This window comes from Nyctereutes procyonoides, unplaced genomic scaffold (genome assembly GCF_905146905.1).
Source record: "Nyctereutes procyonoides isolate TBG_1078 unplaced genomic scaffold, NYPRO_anot_genome, whole genome shotgun sequence".
In the NCBI taxonomy this organism is placed as follows: Eukaryota; Metazoa; Chordata; class Mammalia; order Carnivora; family Canidae; genus Nyctereutes; species Nyctereutes procyonoides.
This window is the reverse complement of record NW_026575141.1, coordinates 15020316-15040879: the sequence shown is the minus strand read 5'-3', so window position 1 is coordinate 15040879 and position 20564 is coordinate 15020316.

Sequence of the window (20564 nt, the reverse complement as noted above, 5' to 3'; positions counted from 1 at the left end):
GCCCTCTTACTAAGGACTTGAGAAAAACCATTCAACAAAATCTGTTTTCTTTTCTCCAGCCTGTATTTGAATATATTATGTGCTACTAGAGTAATGGCTTCTTACTGAGTTATATCCTGTAGGGCCAACCTCTGGCTTATAAGCCAAGCAGGATCATTGGACTGTCTCTCAGATGTTTGAAGTTAGCAAGGCCTGGTCGGTAGATGAACCTAAAGACTCAAAAGCAGGATACTGGCTGGGCTTAACTGATTCAATTAATTGTATGTATTAGGAAGTTTTGCTCAAGAATTTTTGTGCTATCCCCATTATTTCGATTTGAAATCCTGTTCCAGTAAAAGTCATTTTGTTGTTAGTAGCAAAATTTTCTGCATAAAAATCTAGCACAACAGTGGTCATTGGCAGTTTAGTAAGATTCAGATGGCACACAAGCCATCTGAAAGATGTAAAATTCTTAGACATGCAATAATAGCTCCCAAATCCTGGCACCACAAAATATCAGCAAGTCCCAGGTCTGCTTTTTGCTTCCAGTAGATGCTTTTGATTTTCAGATACATTAAAATTACATAGGAAATATAAATATCCAAAGTAAAAGGCATGTGACAGAGACTATTTTACCTGTCCAGGAATTTTTTATACTTTGATGAGAAGAAGATGTGGCAGCCTGGCACATTTGGAATTCCAAAAGTAAAAGAGTGCCCGACAGCCCTTAAAGAAAGATATATTGAATAGAATCATCTCCAATGACTACAGAATATGGTTAGCACAGTGTATCAAGAAACAGAATATTGTCATTTTCTTCTGAGAGTACAAAGTATAGAGGAATCTAATGTTCTTCATAAAAATATTTCTGTATTTATTGTTTATTCCCCTTGGTGACTATTCTCCCAAAATATAAACATACTGTAGTTCCAGAATTTGGATTCAGCCTTAGAGTTTATCTAAATACCATTTGTCTGATGTTCCTTTAATATGGAGATTAAACGCAAACATGAAATTAGCTTCCTTGAAACATTCACTTTGAACTTTGCTTTCTTGCTACCAAGGAGATGATCTTTTGAACAGATGCCCTGCCACATTGATGGTGTGTTCAGAGCTTGGATATGGGCCAGCCTCACTTAACTGTTTTTCTTTATTTAGCTCACTCAATATTATTGGCAGTTTGCTTCCACCAAAACCCCTATTTTCTAAACGATTTTTGACAACTTCAAGTGGGTTCAATATCTTTCATGGAAAGTTGTGCTAACTGGTCAGAAAGATTGAAGTACCAATTATATCAGCAGCGGTGGGGGAGTTACCTTTGTTTTACTGAGAATATAAGAGGATCTGTGTAGGCCAATAAATATAGTCTATGATGTAACTTTTTAAAAAAATTATGTATATGTGTTCGTATGTAATCTCTACACCCAACATGGGGCTTGAACTCATGACCCTGAGATCAAGAGTCACATGTTCTTCTGACTGAGCCAGCCAAGTGTCCCTAGGATGTAACTTTTAGAGTAAAACATAACTGAGAAACTGTTTAACTTACTGTGTTCTTTTTCTGAAAGGTCTTGGAGGACCCTTTTGGATAATTTTAGAATTCTCTAATTAGTTTTATAGCTTAGTGATTAGCATTATCATACTTCCCTTAAAAAGGAGAATTTATTTTTAATTATTATTTTTTAAATTTAATTAATTTATTTATGAGAGATACAGAGAGAGAAGCAGAGACACAGGCAGAGGGAGAAGCAGGCTCCATGCAAGGAGCCCATTGGGGGACTTGATCCTGGGACTTCAGGATCATGCCCTGAGCCGAAGGCAGATGCTCAAACGCTGAGCCACCCAGGCATCCTGAGAATTTAGTTTTATGATGAACATGGCTCTTTCCTTCTGTATTGGCCAAAAAGGAGAGCAAGTGAATCTGTACTAGTCTTTCCTTAATTTTTGGGAACTCAAGCTAATTGATGGGATAACCTTGTAAGTTAAACTATCAGATGCACTCACTTGAATGTAAAGAGTAAAAAAAACATGATTCTTGTCATTTTGAGCAAAGAATTATTTGCTTATGAGAAATATTGGTGGTGCGTGTGAACGCAGAAAATTATTACTTTTTAAAAAAGCCTGTCAGAGATTGTGAACAACACAGAGTAGACATAGGAAATGTTCTTTCATTCATACTCTGCAAATACATTTCATGATAATAATAATTCATTTTATGAAAATAATTCATTTTATGTATTCTCCGTCCTCAAAATTAAAGTGCCATGTGTTAAACTGTGAGGAGTGAAAGTATTGCCCAACTTTATTAGGCAGCAGAGGAGGGCAAAGCCATAAGGATAGAAATAGTGGGTGCAAAGTTGGGGATTATGGGAAATTCTATGGAAGGAAGGACAATGGGTAGGCAAAAGTAGACAAAAGATGCTCAGGTTGGGATGCCTGGGTGGCTCAGCAGTTGAGCATCTGCTTTTGGCTCAAGGTGTGATCCCAGGTCCTGGGATATAGTCCCGCATTAGACTTCCTGTTAGGGAGCCTGCTTCTCCCTCTGCCTATGTCTCTGCCTTTCTCTCTGTGTCTCTCATGAATAAATAAATAAATTAAATCTTTAAAAAAATATGCTCAGGTTGCTGCTGCCTGAGAATTGTGAACTGTTAAGTGATTAGTATCATTAGATAGTGCTCAATTGTTGGATTCCAACAATCAGCATTTTAATGGCCTCAGACAAAAAAAAATTCAGGCTGGCATATTATTTCTCCTATTTCCTGTCATTTATAATGGAGAACAATGAAATTAGTAAGACAGTATTTTAAAGATGACTTTATAAAAATAAAAATGTCCATAAAAATACATATACCGTCTTTGGAAATACCCAATTAAATATCAGACTTTATTTGAATTTATGTACTATGTTCTGTTCAGAAATTTTATATATTAGTTCACTTAATTAAATGTCTGACCAGTGTCAAAATATCCTTTTAAAGATTGGGTAAAATAAATAATAATAGCAAATCCTCATTGGCAAGGACATAATTTCCTGGCTTGTGGACGGCTATCTTACAAGAATTATTGTTTTACATTGATTTCTCATTGGTAGCTACCATTTGTTGACCGCTTACTATGTACTAGGCATACCATAAACATTATTTTATTAAATCATTATAACCAGCAGAAACTCATGAAGTTTAGGTAAAATGCCAGAGGCCAGATAGTAAGAGGTAGAGCTAGGTTCATGTCCAGGTCAGCCTGGCTCCCATATTCTCTATGTGTTACCTCTATAGTACTCCGCATCTGGCCATTTTCATTGCAGATATTTTCTTGAAGGCTTCTACCACTTTTCCTTACAATGCCTTGACTACAGATGAGGTACTAATGCTAAAACAAGAAACACATTTCTCCTTGCTTTCCTTGTACATCTTTTTGGCTACATCAGATAGGAATCTGTTCTTAGAGCCCCCAAGGAGACTATGATCTGAGAACTCTGCTTGGAAACTCTCAGATATATTCTCAGCATCTACCTTCTGACTTGGTGATAGTAACCAAAAGGAAGATCAACATTAGAGGGTCACCTGTGCAGGGAGAGGGGTTCAGGGCAGAGTAGAGCTGTGGAGCCTTCCCGCAATGCCCTTCTTATTGGTTGGCACCATCTTTACTGAGCTCTGGAGATTCCGGAACAATCTTGCTTAGATGATACGCAGAAGCATTCCAGAGGAAAAGTGAGACGGATGCTTGAATTTCACAGTGGAGAAGGGCTCTAAGCTTGAGCTATGGGGCTGACACAAACCATAAGAATTGTCCATAGGGAAAAAGAACAGGAAAAACTCTTTGACAGTTCTATTGCTTGATGGTGACCTATTCTCCACCTTTTGTATTCTTTTTATAAGAAGACATTAAATAGGGATAGAGAAATTTAGAAAAAAAATCCTTGGCAATGTGGCTAGCACATGCTTTTAGAATATGGAGAAATCTTACATCACAAAGTTAATTTTTATGGCATAGTGAATTTTCTACTGGTATGGATAGAAGCATCTTGACAGTGGGAATCAGCAAAAGGGAAATTCTTGATGCAATACATTAGTACTAGTATTTGACATATTTCCTCCTCCCTTCCTTCTTTCCTTCCTTACTCTGTCCCTTTCATTCATTCTTTCTTTTAAAAAAAAATTAAGTACCTACTACATATGAGTCTATGCTGGTAGCTGGGGATAGAAAGATAAATCATATATAGATCTTACTCTGAATAATGCACTATATTAATATTATATATATAAAAAATATAGCATGATTAATACAGTATTAGGGGAAACTGAACATACAGTAAGTGCCAATGAGATGCTAAAGGAGTTTGACTTTCATCTACTTGTTCATATGATGGATATTTATTAAGGACTCTAGGGATGAGGCATTGGGCCACTGCTGGGGTTACTGATTCAGTTGCCCTCTTGGAGTTCAAAGACCAGTAGAGGATACAGACCTGTATAACCAGGCATTTACAATCCAGAATGGACAAGGCTGAATCTCTTTCTTTCAATTAATAATTTTCATGGCTTGCTAAATGCCAAGCATTCCTCAAGGTAGGTTGGATGAATTCACAGAGAAGTCTCTTTTGAGCTAGATTTTGAAGGGTGGGCTTGAACACACAGATGTGAGGAGGAAATAATTCATGCTTGAGAATGTAATCTGTGCCAGGTACAGTCCTAAATTCTTGGCATATGCTTTATTACTCAAGTGTTCTTCATAACATCCCTGTAGTTTGGATACTGTTGCCATTTTAAAAAAATATTCAATTTATTCATGAAAGACAGAGAGAGAGAGAGAGAGAGAGAGAGAGAGAGAGAGAGAGGCAGAGACAGGCAGAAGGGGAAGCAGGCTCCCCAAGGGGAACCCGATGCAAGACTTGATCCCAAGATCCCAGGATCATGACCTGAACCAAAAGCAGATGCTCAACCACTGAGCCACCCAGGTGCCCCCATTTTTTTACACATGAAGGAACTCAGGAATAGAGAGGTAGCCCAAAGCCACACCAGGCTTCAATTTTATTTTATTTTATTTTTTTATGATAGAGAGAGAGAGGCAGAGACACAGGCAGAGGGAGAAGCAGGCTCCATGCACCGGGAGCCCAATGTGGGATTCGATCCCAGGTCTCCAGGATCGTGCCCTGGGCCAAAGGCAGGCGCTAAACCGCTGCATCACCCAGGGATCTGCACACCAGGCTTCAAATTCAGGTAGTCTAGCTGAGTCTAATATCACCTTGCTATATATAAAGTCAAGGAAGGGAAAAGTTGAGAGGTGGAGAATAGGAAGGAGTTTAGTTTGACCTAAGATCCAGGATGTTGTAGAAGACATGTGGGAAATAAATTGGCAAGGAAAATTGAGCCGTATTATAAAAGGCCCTGAGAATCAGAGGGTGAGTATAAATTTCCTTTTGCAGGTAAAGGAGAGCCACTGAAAGTTTCTGGGCAAGGAGTACTGTGAAGATTCAGCCTGGAATCACTGTGTAAAATAAATGATGACAAGCCAGGAAGAAATGTTAGGGACTGATTGTGGTGGGAATGTGGCTCAGTGACAGTAAGAAGAGACCTACTCAAAGGTAGGGTTCACAGGTCCTTTTAAGAAGACTGAGGTGTCCTGTTAACCTTTGGCCTATGACAGGCAGTGGTGATAAAGGGTTAAATGAATATGCCTGCTATGGAAATTTCTTGGGCATTAACATTTTCCACTTTTCTTGGTTGTATCAAATGTCCTTGTGATGGGAGAAAAAGAACAAACATCAAAAGTACCTTTTAACTTCACAATTCTTTCTAAATTTCTTTAAACTTATAGGCTATACTGCTGATTTGCAGACTTCAAAGTACACGGAAGGATCAGGGTCAGATTGAAAAATTATTTCTTACAGTTTGATAAAATATGCATGTGGATCCTATGACCTGCCACTGAAATTATTTATGTATTAATGTAACTTTGTAACACTAATTGCACTGTTTAGTGCCCCACCCCCCTCCCCATAGCTTTTCACTGTAAGTTCTGGTAAATAATTTTTGCTTATTATTTTATGCTGTACTTTACAGATTCCACATATTGTTTTCATGTGGATTCAAAAATATCAAGTTGTCATTATTTTTTCTTTTTTGGAAGAGGAATTATGGCAAGAAGACTATGGCAAGAAGATCAAGAGTATGGTTTCTATGGTGCAATGGTTGAGACTTTGTATTTAACTTGCTGTTAGTTTTTCTTAGTTCTTATTACCTAATATGAACACCATCCAATATACTGTGCTTGTGATAATTTGTTTCTGAAGTAACAGTCTTACGGTTTTACTTTTTCAATAGGAGTCACTGCTTTCCTTCCCATGTGGAGACAGGAAACCAACACAGAAAATCGAGAACTGATGCTTTTCCCATAAACTCACCGGGTTTTCTTGGTTTTCACATATTTGTGAGATTCCCATTAAAAACAGTATCAGAATCTCTATGCGTTTGTGGATTAAAGTCTTGTTTCTTTGGTAGATTAAAATCTTGTTGGAACTGGCAGAAATATACCACCTGATGGTAGTGAATATTATCTATTCTGCAGTTTTTAAATATTGGTCATTTGCATTTACCTCTTAGATTTGAATGCTGATATTTACAAGTTCTTAAAGCAGAGGGTTGTCTTCAACTCTAGGTTATGTGATGCCCACACAACTATTTTTTAGCAGTCTCCTCAGCTGCTCCAGGATTTGAGGCAATATTGTGAAATGGTTAAGAAAATAGGCTTTGTGTTTTACCATTACTTCTCAAACTTCAATCTGTGTATGAATCACTGGAGAATCTTTTCAAAGGGAAGACTATAATCAGTAAGTCTTGGTTGGGGCCTGAAATTCTGCATTTCTGATAAGTAGGTCTACAGGCCACACTTTAAGTAGCACAGTCTAGGTCCAGTCAGTCCTTGTGTATATATTACTGGCTAATTGTGTGACTTTGAGGAAATCACTTAATTGCTCTTTAATTCATTTTCCTCATTTGTCACATACCATAGAGAGGCTGTGAGGATTGAGAAAATGTATGCAAAGAGCTTAGCACACTGAAAGTGTTTAATAAAGTAAATGATAGCTACTGTTATTTACCATTGCTTTATAGATAGAATATCACTTAAGAGCTTATTAAGAAGTAAAAAATTTAGTATGGTGACTCAACGTGGTTTGGGAGCAGAAGTTCTTGGTTGAAGTTCTGTCTCTTCCATATATTGCTATAGGACCAAAGACAGGTCACTTCCTCTCATTTTCATGGGTTTTACTTATTTTTAAAAAGATTTTATTTATTTACTTGAGAGAGAGAGCACGAACAGGGACTAGGGCAGAGGGAGAAGGAGAAGCAGACTCCCTGCTAGGCAGGGAGCCTGATGTGGGGCTCAATCCCAGGACTCTGGGATCATGACCTGAGCTGAAAGCAGACGCTTAACCGACTGAGCCACCCAGAGACCCCCTCATAAGTTTTATTTGTAAAATATGAGAGTTGGCCTAGAAATTTGTGAGGTTTCTTTTAACTTGAACCAGTGATTCTATAATCATTCAGTGGAGTATACTATTTTGTTTTTTAAAATGCAGACATAGAATAAGTTGTGTATTCATTTCTTCTGCCTATAAATTCATTTGATTTAAAAAGTCCTTAGTAATTTCTCTCCTTGTCCCCTATCTGTTGGTTATTACTTTGATAAAGAGTTCTGAAGGTCTGTTGGGGCTGCATATTGAAGCTATAGACAATTATGAAGTGTCAAAAGAAAGCTCAATCAGGATATTAGAGAAACCACTATGTAGCTGAAGACAAAAATTGCCTTTGGCTGCTTTGTAAATTATCATATCTGAACCATTATGATAGCTTATAAAGTAATTCAGACTCCCACAGTTGCTTGGATAATTATCTAGAACTTGCCTCCAAATTTCAACCTTAGAGAAAAGGCATCCCCCAAAATATTTCAACCCTAACTGCCAGCACATTCTGAAAATTACATTAAATTATTTAACATGCTAAAGGTATCATGTGTAAGTGGTATCTCCAAAGGGAAAAGACCTTTATTAAGAAAATAAATTGCTACATGGACAGGCATTTGGGAAAACATCTATTATACAAGATTTGTTAGTCATCAAAATTTTCTTTAGCTGCATTATCGGCTTTAGGGTATGAACATGACTTTGTAGTAATGAATAAATAGAAATTTGAAAAGGGAGATAGGAGAGTTGATTTTTATTAATATGGAAATATTCCTATCCATTTCCAAAAAGATTTTGAAGTGGCTGGAAGCTTTGTTAAAAATGCAGCATTGACAAAGAAGTAATAAGATGACTAGTGTTACACACTGCCAATAGGAATGCAAATTTCTGTGACCTCTCTGCAAAGTAACTTGCCAATATTTCTTAAGAGTCTTAAAAATATTAATATTCTTTGATGCACTAATTCTACTTTTGAAATTCTGTCATAAGGAATTAATATAAACGAGGTACAGGCTTATGTTTGAGGATTTTAATCATAATATTTATAATGTGATATGTTAGGCTATAGGTTCCATGAAGGCAGTGAATATGTCTGTATGTGCTCACTATTATATCATTAGTGACTATTGTAATACAGTTTCTGGTACTCAGTAGGCATTTGATAAATATTTACTGAACAAATGACCCTGAGTGTCCAACAATGGGGAAATGGTTAAATAGAAGATGGTGTAGCACATATGATGGAATATTATGCAGTCTTAAAAAACGGCTTATGAGGAGTTTTAAATTGTATGTTAAACACTCATTTAAAAAACAGTATAGGGATCCCTGGGTGGTGCAGCGGTTTGGCGCCTGCCTTTGGCCCAGGGCGCGATCCTGGAGACCCGGGATCGAATCCCACATCGGGCTCCCGGTGCATGGAGCCTGCTTCTCCCTCTGCCTGTGTCCCTGCCTCTCTCTCTCTCTCTCTCACTGTGTGCCTATCATAAATAAATAAAAAAAAGCAGTATAAAACACTATATATGGTATGAGATAAACTATGTAAAAGTGCATATGTATAAAACTAAGGCTGGAAGAAAAGCCATTAAAATCTTAATTGTGTCTGAATGAATGGTGGATTGATAGGTGCTATATTTCTTTATTTCTCAAATGTCCATGTTATTTTACATTAAAAGAGTTCCGCCCCCTTCAACAGCAGTATTTTCCTTAAGCAACTAAAAAGACTATATAAGGTTATTGTTAGTCTAAGCAAAAAAGCCTCTTTTTCTTTTGACTGTATATTGAATTCTTAATTTTCTCTGCTTTAAAATGAGCCAAAGAGAAATAAAGACATACATCCACATTAAGACTTGCATATAAGTCTTCATAATAACATTATTTCTAAAGACTTGCACACAAATGTTCATAGCAGAATTGATAAAGATTTGCATTGGAATGTTCACAGCAATACTACTCATAATGATCAAAAAGTAGAAACGGGGGGGGGGCAAGACGGCGGAAGAGCAGGGTCCCCCCCAAGTCACCTGTCCCCACCAAGTTACCTAGATAACCTTCAAATCATCCTGAAAATCTACGAATTCGGCCTGAGATGTAAAGAGAGACCAGCTGGAACGCTACAGTGAGAAGAGTTCGCGCTTCTATCAAGGTAGGAAGACGGGGAAAAAGAAATAAAGAAACAAAAGGCCTCCGAGGGGGAGGGGCCCGCGAGGAGCCGGGCTGAGGCCGGGGCGAGTGTCCCCAGGACAGGAGAGCCCCGTCCCGGAGGAGCAGGAGCTGCACCAACCTTCCCGGGCGGGCGGAAAGGGGCTCGCAGGGAGTTAGAGCAGGACCCAGGGGAGTGGGGATGCCCTCGGGCTCCCTGGGACACTAACAGACACCTGCGAGCGCAGGAGAGTGGGCTCTGCAGCGCGCACGGCGGGACCGGAGCAGCTCGGAGGGGCTCGGGCGGCGGCTCCGCGGAGGGGGCTGCGGGGCGGGAGCGCGAATCCACCAGCGCAGGCCCCGGAGCACAGGGCGCCGGGACACAGCCCAGGATCCGGCCTCCCCCTGGGACAGGCAGAGGCCGGGAGGGCCCAGGACAGCAAGGACGCTCCTGCCCCGAGCTGAGCAGATCAGCGGCCCCGCCCCGGAGCCTCCAGGCCCTGCGGACGGAGAACCGAGAGCCCCGAGCCCCGTAGTTCCTGCGGAGGCTAAATCCAGGCTTCCAGAGTTGCCATAGCAACTGCGGCTGTTCCTCCTGGGGCCCCACGGGGTAAACAACCCCCGCTGAGCCCGGCAGCAGGCAGGGGCAGAGCAGCTCCCCCAAGTGCTAACACCTGAAAATCAGCACAGCAGGCCCCTCCCCCAGAAGACCAGCTGGACGGACCAGTTCCAGGGGGAAGTCAAGGGACTTAAAGTCTACAGAATCAGAAGATACTCCCCCGTGTTTTTGTTTTTTGTTTTTCTTTTTGATTTCTGATTGCTTCCCCCACCCCCTTTTTTTCACCTTTCTTTCTTTTTCTTTCTCTTTTTCTTCTCTTTTTTCCTTTTTTTCTTCTTTTTTTCTTTTTCTCTTTTCTTTCCTTCTCTCTCTCTCTTTTTCTCCTTTTCCCAATACAACTTGTTTTTGGCCACTCTGCACTGAGCAAAATGACTAGAAGGAAAACCTCACCTCAAATGAAAGAATCAGAAACAGCCCTCTCTCCCACAGAGTTACAAAATCTGGATTACACTTCAATGTCAGAAAGCCAATTCAGAAGCACTATTATACAGCTACTGGTGGCTCTAGAAAAAAGCATTAAGGACTCACGAGACTTCATGACTGCAGAATTTAGATCCAATCAGGCAGAAATTAAAAATCAATAGAATGAGATGCAATCCAAACTAGAAGTCCTAATGATGAGGGTTAACGAGGTGGAAGAACGAGTGAGTGACATAGAAGACAAGTTGATGGCAAAGAAGGAAACTGAGGAAAAAAGAGACAGACAATTAAAAGACCATGAAGACAGATTAAGGGAAATAAATGACAGCCTAAGGAAAAAAAACCTACGTTTAATTGGGGTTCCCAAGGGCGCCGAAGGGGCCAGAGGGCCAGAATATGTATTTGAACAAATCCTAGCTGAAAAATTTCCCAATCTGGGAAGGGAAACAGGCATTCAGATCCAGGAAATAGAGAGATCCCCCCCCTAAAATCAATAAAAACCGTTCAACACCTCGACATTTAATAGTGAAGCTTGCAAATTCCAAAGATAAAGAGAAGATCCTTAAAGCAGCAAGAGACAAGAAGTCCCTGACTTTTATGGGGAGGAGTATTAGGGTAACAGCAGACCTCTCCACAGAGACCTGGCAGGCCAGAAAGGGCTGGCAGGATATATTCAGGGTCCTAAATGAGAAGAACCAAGAATACTTTATCCAGCAAGGCTCTCATTCAGAATGGAAGGAGAGATAAAGAGCTTCCAAGATAGGCAGGAACTGAAAGAATATGTGACCTCCAAACCAGCTCTGCAAGAAATTTTAAGGGGGACTCTTAAAATTCCCCTTTAAGAAGAAGTTCAGTGGAACAATCCACAAAAACAAGGACTGAATAGATATCATGATGACACTAAACTCATATCTGTCAATAGTAACTCTGAACGTGAACGGGCTTAATGACCCCATCAAAAAGCGCAGGGTTTCAGACTGGATAAAAAAGCAGGACCCATCTATTTGCTGTCTACAAGAGACTCACTTTAGACAGAAGGACACCTACAACCTGAAAATAAAAGGTTGGAGAACCATTTACCATTCAAATGGTCCTCAAAAGAAAGCAGGGGTAGCCATCCTTATATCAGATAAACTAAAATTTACCCCGAAGACTACAGTGAGAGACGAAGAGGGACACTATCTCATACTTAAAGGATCTATCCAGCAAGAGGACTTAACAATCCTCAATATATATGCCCCGAATGTGGGAGCTGCCAAATACTTAAACCAATTATTAACCAAAGTGAAGAAATACTTAGATAATAATACACTTATACTTGGTGACTTCAATCTAGCTCTTTGTATCCTCGATAGGTCTTCTAAGCACAACATCTCCAAAGAAACGAGAGCTTTAAATGATACACTGGACCAGATAGATTTCACAGATATCTATAGAACTTTACATCCAAACTCAACTCAATACACATTCTTCTCAAGTGCACATGGAACTTTCTCCAGAATAGACCACATACTGGGTCACAAATGGGGTCTGAACCGATACCAAAAGATTGGGATCGTCCTCTGCATATTCTCAGACCATAACACCTTGAAATTAGAACTAAATCACAACAAGAAGTTTGGAAGGACCTCAAACACGTGGAGATTAAGGACCATCCTGCTAAAAGATGAAAGGGTCAACCAGGAAATTAAGGAAGAATTAAAAGGATTCATGGAAACTAATGAGAATGAAGATACAACCGTTCAAAATCTTTGGGATGCAGCAAAAGCAGTCCTGAGGGGGAAATACATCGCAATACAAGCATCCATTCAAAAACTGGAAAGAACTCAAATACAAAAGCTAACCTTACACATAAAGGAGCTAGAGAAAAAGCAGCAAATGGACCCTACACCCAGCAGAAGAAGAGAGTTAATAAAGATCCGAGCAGAACTCAACGAAATTGAGACCAGAAGAACTGTGGAACAGATCAACAGAACCAGGAGTTGGTTCTCTGAAAGAATTAATAAGATAGATAAACCATTAGCCAACCTTATTAAAAAGAAGAGAGAAAAGACTCAAATTAATAAAATCATGAATGAAAAAGGAGAGATCACTACCAACACCAAGGAAATACAAACAATTTTAAAAACATATTATGAACAGCTCTACGCCAATAAATTAGGCAACCTAGAAGAAATGGACGCATTCCTGGAAAGCCACAAACTACCAAAACTGGAACAGGAAGAAATAGACAACCTGAACAGGCCAATAACCAGGGAGGAAATTGAAGCAGTCATCAAAAACCTCCCAAGACACAAGAGTCCAGGGCCAGATGGCTTCCCAGGGGAATTCTATCAAACGTTTAAAGAAGAAATCATACCTATTCTACTAAAGCTGTTTGGAAAGATAGAAAGAGATGGAGTACTTCCAAATTCGTTCTATGAAGCCAGCATCACCTTAATTCCAAAACCAGACAAAGACCCCACCAAAAAGGAGAATTACAGACCAATATCCCTGATGAACATGGATGCAAAAATTCTCAACAAGATACTAGCCAATAGGATCCAACAACACATTAAGAAAATTATTCACCACGACCAAGTAGGATTTATCCCTGGGACACAAGGCTGGTTCAACACTCGTAAAACAATCAATGTGATTCATCATATCAGCAAGAGAAAAACCAAGAACCATATGATCCTCTCATTAGATGCAGAGAAAGCATTTGACAAAATACAGCATCCATTCCTGATCAAAACTCTTCAGAGTGTAGGGATAGAGGGAACTTTCCTCGACATCTTAAAAGCCATCTACGAAAAGCCCACAGCAAATATCATTCTCATTGGGGAAGCACTGGGAGCCTTTCCCCTAAGATCAGGAACAAGACAGGGATGTACACTCTCACCACTGCTATTCAACATAGTATTGGAAGTCCTAGCCTCAGCAATCAGACAACAAAAAGACATTAAAGGCATTCAAATTGGCAAAGAAGAAGTCAAACTCTCCCTCTTCGCCGATGACATGATACTCTACATAGAAAACCCAAAAGCCTCCACCCCAAGATTGCTAGAACTCATACAGCAATTTGGTAGCGTGGCAGGATACAAAATCAATGCCCAGAAATCAATGGCATTTCTATACACTAACAATGAGATTGAAGAAAGAGAAATGAAGGAGTCAATCCCATTTACAATTGCACCCAAAAGCATAAGATACCTAGGAATAAACCTAACCAAAGAGGTAAAGGATCTATACCCTAAAAACTATAGAGCACTTCTGAAAGAAATTGAGGAAGACACAAAGAGATGGAAAAATATTCCATGCTCATGGATTGGCAGAATTAATATTGTGAAAATGTCAATGTTACCTAGGGCAATTTACACGTTTAATGCAATCCCTATCAAAATACCATGGACTTTCTTCAGAGAGTTAGAACAAATTATTTTAAGACTTGTGTGGAATCAGAAAAGACCCCGAATAGCCAGGAGAATTTTAAAAAAGAAAACCATATCTGGGGGCATCACAATGCCAGATTTCAGGTTGTACTACAAAGCTGTGGTCATCAAGACAGTGTGGTACTGGCACAAAAACAGAAACAGACACATAGATCAGTGGAACAGAATAGAGAACCCAGAAGTGGACCCTTAACTTTATGATCAACTAATATCCGATAAAGGAGGAAAGACTATCTGCTGGAAGAAAGACAGTCTCTTCAATAAATGGTGCTGGGAAAATTGGACATCCACATGCAGAAGAATGAAAGTAGACCACTCTCTTACACCATACACAAAGATAAACTCAAAATGGATGAAAGATCTAAATGTGAGATAAGATTCCATCAAAATCCTAGAGGAGAACACAGGCAACACCCTTTTTGAACTTGGCCACAGTAACTTCTTGCAAGATACATCCACGAAAGCAAAAGAAACAAAAGCAAAAATGAACTATTGGGACTTCATCAAGATAAGAAGCTTTTGCACAGCAAAGGATACAGTCAACAAAACTAAAAGACAACCTACAGAATGGGAGAAGATATTTGCAAATAACATATCAGATAAAGGGCTAGTTTCCAAGATCTATAAAGAACTTATTAAACTCAACAGCAAAGAAACAAACAATCCAATCATGAAATGGGCAAAAGACATGAAGAGAAATCTCACAGAGGAAGACATAGACATGGCCAACATGCACACGAGAAAATGCTCCGCATCACTTGCCATCAGGGAAATACAAATCAAAACCACAATGAGATACCACCTCACACCAGTGAGAATGGGGAAAATTAACAAGGCAGGAAACAACAAATGTTGGAGAGGATGCGGAGAAAAGGGAACCCTCTTGCACTGTTGGTGGGAATGTGAACTGGTGCAGCCACTCTGGAAAACTGTGTGGAGGTTCCTCAAAGAGTTAAAAATAGACCTGCCCTATGACCCAGCAATTGCACTGTTAGGGATTTACCCCAAAGATACAGATGCAATGAAACGCCGGGACACCTGCACCCCGATGTTTCTAGCAGCAATGTCCACAATAGCCAAACTGTGGAAGGAGCCTCGGTGTCCATCGAAAGATGAATGGATAAAGAAGATGTGGTTTATGTATACAATGGAATATTACTCAGCCATTAGAAACGACAAATACCCACCATTTGCTTCAACGTGGATGGAACTGGAGGGTATTATGCTGAATGAAATAAGTCAATCGGAGAAGGACATACAGTGTATGTTCTCATTCTTTTGGGGAATATGAATAATAGTGAAAGGGAATTTAAGGGAAGGGAGAAGAAATGTGTGGTAATATCAGAAAGGGAGACAGAACATAAAGACTCCTAACTCTGGGAAACGAACTAGGGGTGGTGGAAGGGGAGGAGGGCGGGGGGTGGGGGTGAATGGGTGACGGGCACTGAGGGGGACACTTGACGGGATGAGCACTGGGTGTTATTCTGTATGTTGGTAAATTGAACACCAATAAAAAATTAATTTATAAAAAAGAAGTAGAAATGACCCAAATATTTATCAATTGATAAATGCATTAATGAAAATATGGCATATCTGTGCAATGGAATACTACTCAGCAATAAAAAAGGTACTGAGAAATAAAGGTACTGAGAAGTACTGATATAGGCTACAACATGGATGATTCTCAAAAAGGTTATGCTAAGTGAAAGAAGTTTGATGCAAAAAAAACACATTCTATATGATTCCATTTACATGGAAAATCTAGAAAAGGCAAGTCTATAAAGGAGCAAAGTAGATTAGTGGTTGCTAGAACTTGGAGGTAGGAATGGGAAGTAATTGCAAATGGGCATGAGGATCTCACTAGAGTGATGAAAATGCTCTAAAACTAGATTATAGTGATGGTTACAGAACCTGGCAAACTTAATTTAAAAAATCATTCAAATATCCACTGAAAATTGGTGCATTTTTTGATATGTTTTCTTGTTGCAGTTAAAAAAGAACCCATAATGGCACTGGATCAGTAAAAATCCACACAGTGTGAAAATGTAAAAATAATGTATAAAAAGAATAAATACAAAGAGCAGGTGTTATGTATATAGGGTAACCATGTGTCTTTTTGTTTTATAATAGAAAACTTGCTTTTTTGTGTAGATGTATTAAATAATTCTTTAAGAAAAAAATGAGTCTAAAATAGTCCATAACTTCTGTTATGAAACAAAAATTTGAGGTTTTGTTTACTCTGAAATTCCTGTATTGTACCCACATCATATGAATTTTAGTACCTAATTATTACCCCTACTCCTGCTCTGCTTAAGAACACAGCCTTGGGTTTATTCTGGAGGAAGGAGCTTCCTTTGATCAGGATTGTATTTTCCCAGCACTTCCCAGCTCATGTGATCCTTCCAATGGAGATTTCCCCTGGGAAGGAGTTTTCTTCAAGTCTGAAAGTTCTTTTTGCTAGACAGTTCTTTAGTTCAATTTACAGTGAAGTTTGTAGGTAAGAAAACAGCCTTTTGAGTTGTTAGCTTGTTTATCGATAGGACAAGTTGTCTTGGCCTCTGTTGGTAAAACAGAGAGAAGTTACAACAGACAAGGGCCCAGGCAGGGCAGATGAAATGCAAAAACCAGACTGGGCTCTCTTCTTTGAGGCACTGTGGGGGGCTTGAGTTACCTAAGGTGGGGATCTGCCCCCGCCCCATGCCTTCCCAGTTACAAGGTGCCCAACTATAGGATTTCCTCTGCTCCACAAACATTCGGATTCCCTCACTGTTGCTTTGAAAGCGGCGCCCTAATGTAATAGGAGATCCCAATTTGAACAGCAGAGATTGATTTTGCTGTCGTTGCAAAAGGACGGGAGGTAAATGATCCCCTAATGCCTGGATCCTTTAATGAGCGGCGTCTCAGCTTTCTGGATGGTGTCAACTGCCACCAGAAAAGCACAGAAATGGATCTACTTTTACAAAAGAAAAGAGAGGAACTTGCCTTTCATTGACCATTTAGCTGTTATTTTAAACCAAAGTTTACTCTTATTACAGGCTTGCGTTCGTAATTATAAAGGCCTATCCCCTTACATTAACTTCACTTGAGAGCAGTGTGGCACAGGAGAGAAATAGAATCAGATGCAGAGCAAATGTCAAGTCGGCTGGTGGACTCAGCCTGAAGACTGACCTTCAGATTACTCAGTTTATTTTTGAGAAATTTTTGTTCTGGGAGTGAGGTCACTTCTCTTTGTCTTCAATGTCATAACTGTACAGTAAGGGCATTATTTCCTTCCTCCTATTCCTCTGCTCATGGTATTTCCCCCATACATCTTAGTCTTAGTGTGTGCCCAGTGACTTCCATCTGCCAGGTATCTCTTATTTCTGTGTCTAAGAACTATTGTTTTTCTGGAACCAAGGATGAAGAATTAGGAAATTAACACATGCTTCCCATCCCCCTCCCCACTCCATCCCTCAGGGGTTGATATATAAATCTAAGTGTGCTTTGGAGACATGGTAGGCTCAGTTCCAGACTACCCCTATAAAGCCAGTATCGCAATAAAGTGAGTCATGAATTTTTTGGTTTCTCAGTGCATATAAAAGTTATGTTTACAGTATACTATAGTCTTTCAGATATGCAATAGCAATATGTCTAAAAAGATGTACATCCCTTAATTAAAAATACTTAATTAAAAAATACTTAATTGCTAAAATGTTATCATCTGAGCTTTCAGTGAGTCATAATAACCATAACAAATATAATGATAATGAAAAAGTTCAAAATATTGTGAGATTACCAAAATGTGACACACTGACATCAAATGAGCAAATACTGCTGGAAAAATGGTGCCAATAGACTTGCTGGGTGCAGGGCTGCTACAAACCTTCAATTTGTAAAAAATAGGCAGAAAGGAAAACACAATGCAATGAGGTATGCCTGTATTCCAATTCCCTTGCCCCTTGGGTAGATTATTGTGAAGCATGCATTTTACCCCAGTTCCAGAGTTTTGCTGTAGGATTAAACTTCAGCTAGTTGCTCCCTGTGGCTTTATAGTACATATGTTGGCTCTTTTTCTTCTCTATATCACTTTCCACTTTACCTATGTTCCCTGCACCACCCAAATACACCACATGCATTAAATCCTTTTCTCAGTGCCTGCTTCTGGAGAACCTAAACTAAGACACACCCACACTCACTTTAAAGAATAAAGTTGGGTGGGGGGCCAAATTGGAGCTCTGAGTTCTCTAGAGAATTGCCCTCATTCTTCATGGAGTAGGACCTATAGCATTGTAAGAACCTAAATTTTGTTACATTATGAATTATAATTCTTTTCTAGTCTGATTGGATGCCCAACCACCATGAATAAAGTATTTTTATGGTAAGTCTGTTCCAAATTCAAAATAACCCACTTCTAGATTAATCTAATGCCCACACAGCTATCTTCAATAATGTTTTTGAAAGAAAAACCTATATATTTTTCAAAAGCATCAGAATTAATGTGAAATATGGGCAAGACTAGAAACCATGGTCGAACTGAGATAGGTAAAAAATTAAAATGATGACTTTTAAGAAATAATAGGGCAATTTCCAGATTAATTGAAACAGAACTCTGATTAGAATTTCTAGATATTTCTGCTCTTCTCTAAGGGTGCAGGGCAAGGGAAGGTGATGTTGGAGCTGGGTCCTAGAGGATGTGGGAATCATCCAGACAAGGGGTATTCTGACTAAGGGAAGGAGGTGTCAAAGACACAAAGGTAGGAGACAACTCAGATTGTTCACGCTTCCTCCATTTTAGACCTAAACTTTCCAAATTTTAGCTGAGCACACAGCTGGAGACTATATTTTCCAGCCTAGTGTTAGGACTAGTTCATGCTTATGAGATATGAGCAAAAGTAATGTGGGCTGCCAGTCCCCTTATGGAATTTAGATGAAAAAGAAACATCTGTCTACCATGAATCACTGTATATACTTTATAGTAGCTTAACTATAACTAATACAGTAGGCTTGGAGAGCCACAGACACTATAGTTCAGTATGGCTGGAGTGAGGTGTGAGACAAGAAGGTGATATACGTGGCTAGAAAAAAGAAAGGGGCCAGACTATGAAAGGTCCTGTATGCCATGCTAGGGTGGTTGGATTGTTATCCTGAAGCCTATTTCCAGCCCTTTGAAAGATCTTTGAGCTTGCTTGAGCTCACAGCTGACTATGATTTTTCTTTCTGAGATAAGAAGTATATAGAAGTTAAGAATCTCAGATAGGTTTTTAGTTTTGCTCACCTTGCTGTTTCAAGCTTAGTCTCCCTCATAACCCATCTGGTTACTTATGTCTGTTTATTGGCTTATGAGGAGCACACAGTTTTCTGGAGTGAGTACTGGGGAAAGTAGGGTAAGGTGAGGAGGGACAGGGAGAGATGGGGGGTGGGTGTGTGTGATGGTTTTGGGTAACCCTTCCCTTCTGCTGCTAACATTTTCCTCAGAGTGTTTCCAACGTATGCAAATCCCCATGCTCACAAGTCTGCCAGAATTCTGAGAAAATGGGAATGTGCCTGGTATTCCAGACTAGTATAATTTAACCTTGTGTGGAAAAGGGCCAGCAATCACCCTGGGTCCAGGTCACCTTTCTCACTGTTATAGCACAGGGTTTTCCAGTGCTCTAGAGGAGTTTTAGTGCCTACTGACACTACAAATGGACCATATCATATTCCTCTTATCAATCCAAGCTGGAACTTTATTTAAAAAAGAAAGTCAAGGAAGGGGTACTTGGGTGGCTCAGTCAGTTGAGCAGGTGACTCTTGATTTTAATTCAGCTTGTGATATCAGGGTCCTAGGATTGAACCCCATGTTGGGCTCTGTGCTCAGCAGGGAGTCTGCTTGAGGATTTTCTTCCTCTCCTTCTGCCCTTTCCCCTGCTCACTCTTTCTCTCTTTACTAAAATAGGTAAATCAATCTTTAAAAAAAAGTCAAGGAAAAAATAAAAATATAAAATATAAAAAAGAAAATACGTCTTAGGAATATGTGAGCTCACAAGGCATGGACAATTAATCTTTTTTTTTTAATGCAAGTTTTTTTGGTTGACACAATTTTGAATCATCATGCCTGAATCCTTCCCTTTCTTTACTGTGCCCTCAGCTGAAAGAAAAGTTTTCTTGTTTGCACTTTAGAATGGTTGGTGTGGGCAGGCCTGGGAAGGCTCAGGGCTGTGAGCAGAGTAAACTCTCTAGGTGGCTGGAGTTGGGAGGTAATCACAATGAATACTCCTTTTCCCTAGGGTGGTCCCTTATCAGAGTTGACCAATGGTAGGACTAAAACTTCCCAGCAGGAAATAACATAAAATCAGTAAAAGCTGATTCCAGAGCTCACATTTCAGTGTTCAAAACTTCAAGAATGGTGGACTGGGATTTGCATCATTGTACATGATGAAAAAAATAGAAATATTTTAAATTTTTGGTAAAATAAAAATTAAAAATTACCATATTAACTATTTTTAAGCATACAGTTGAGTAGTGTTAAGTATATTCAACTTGTTGTATA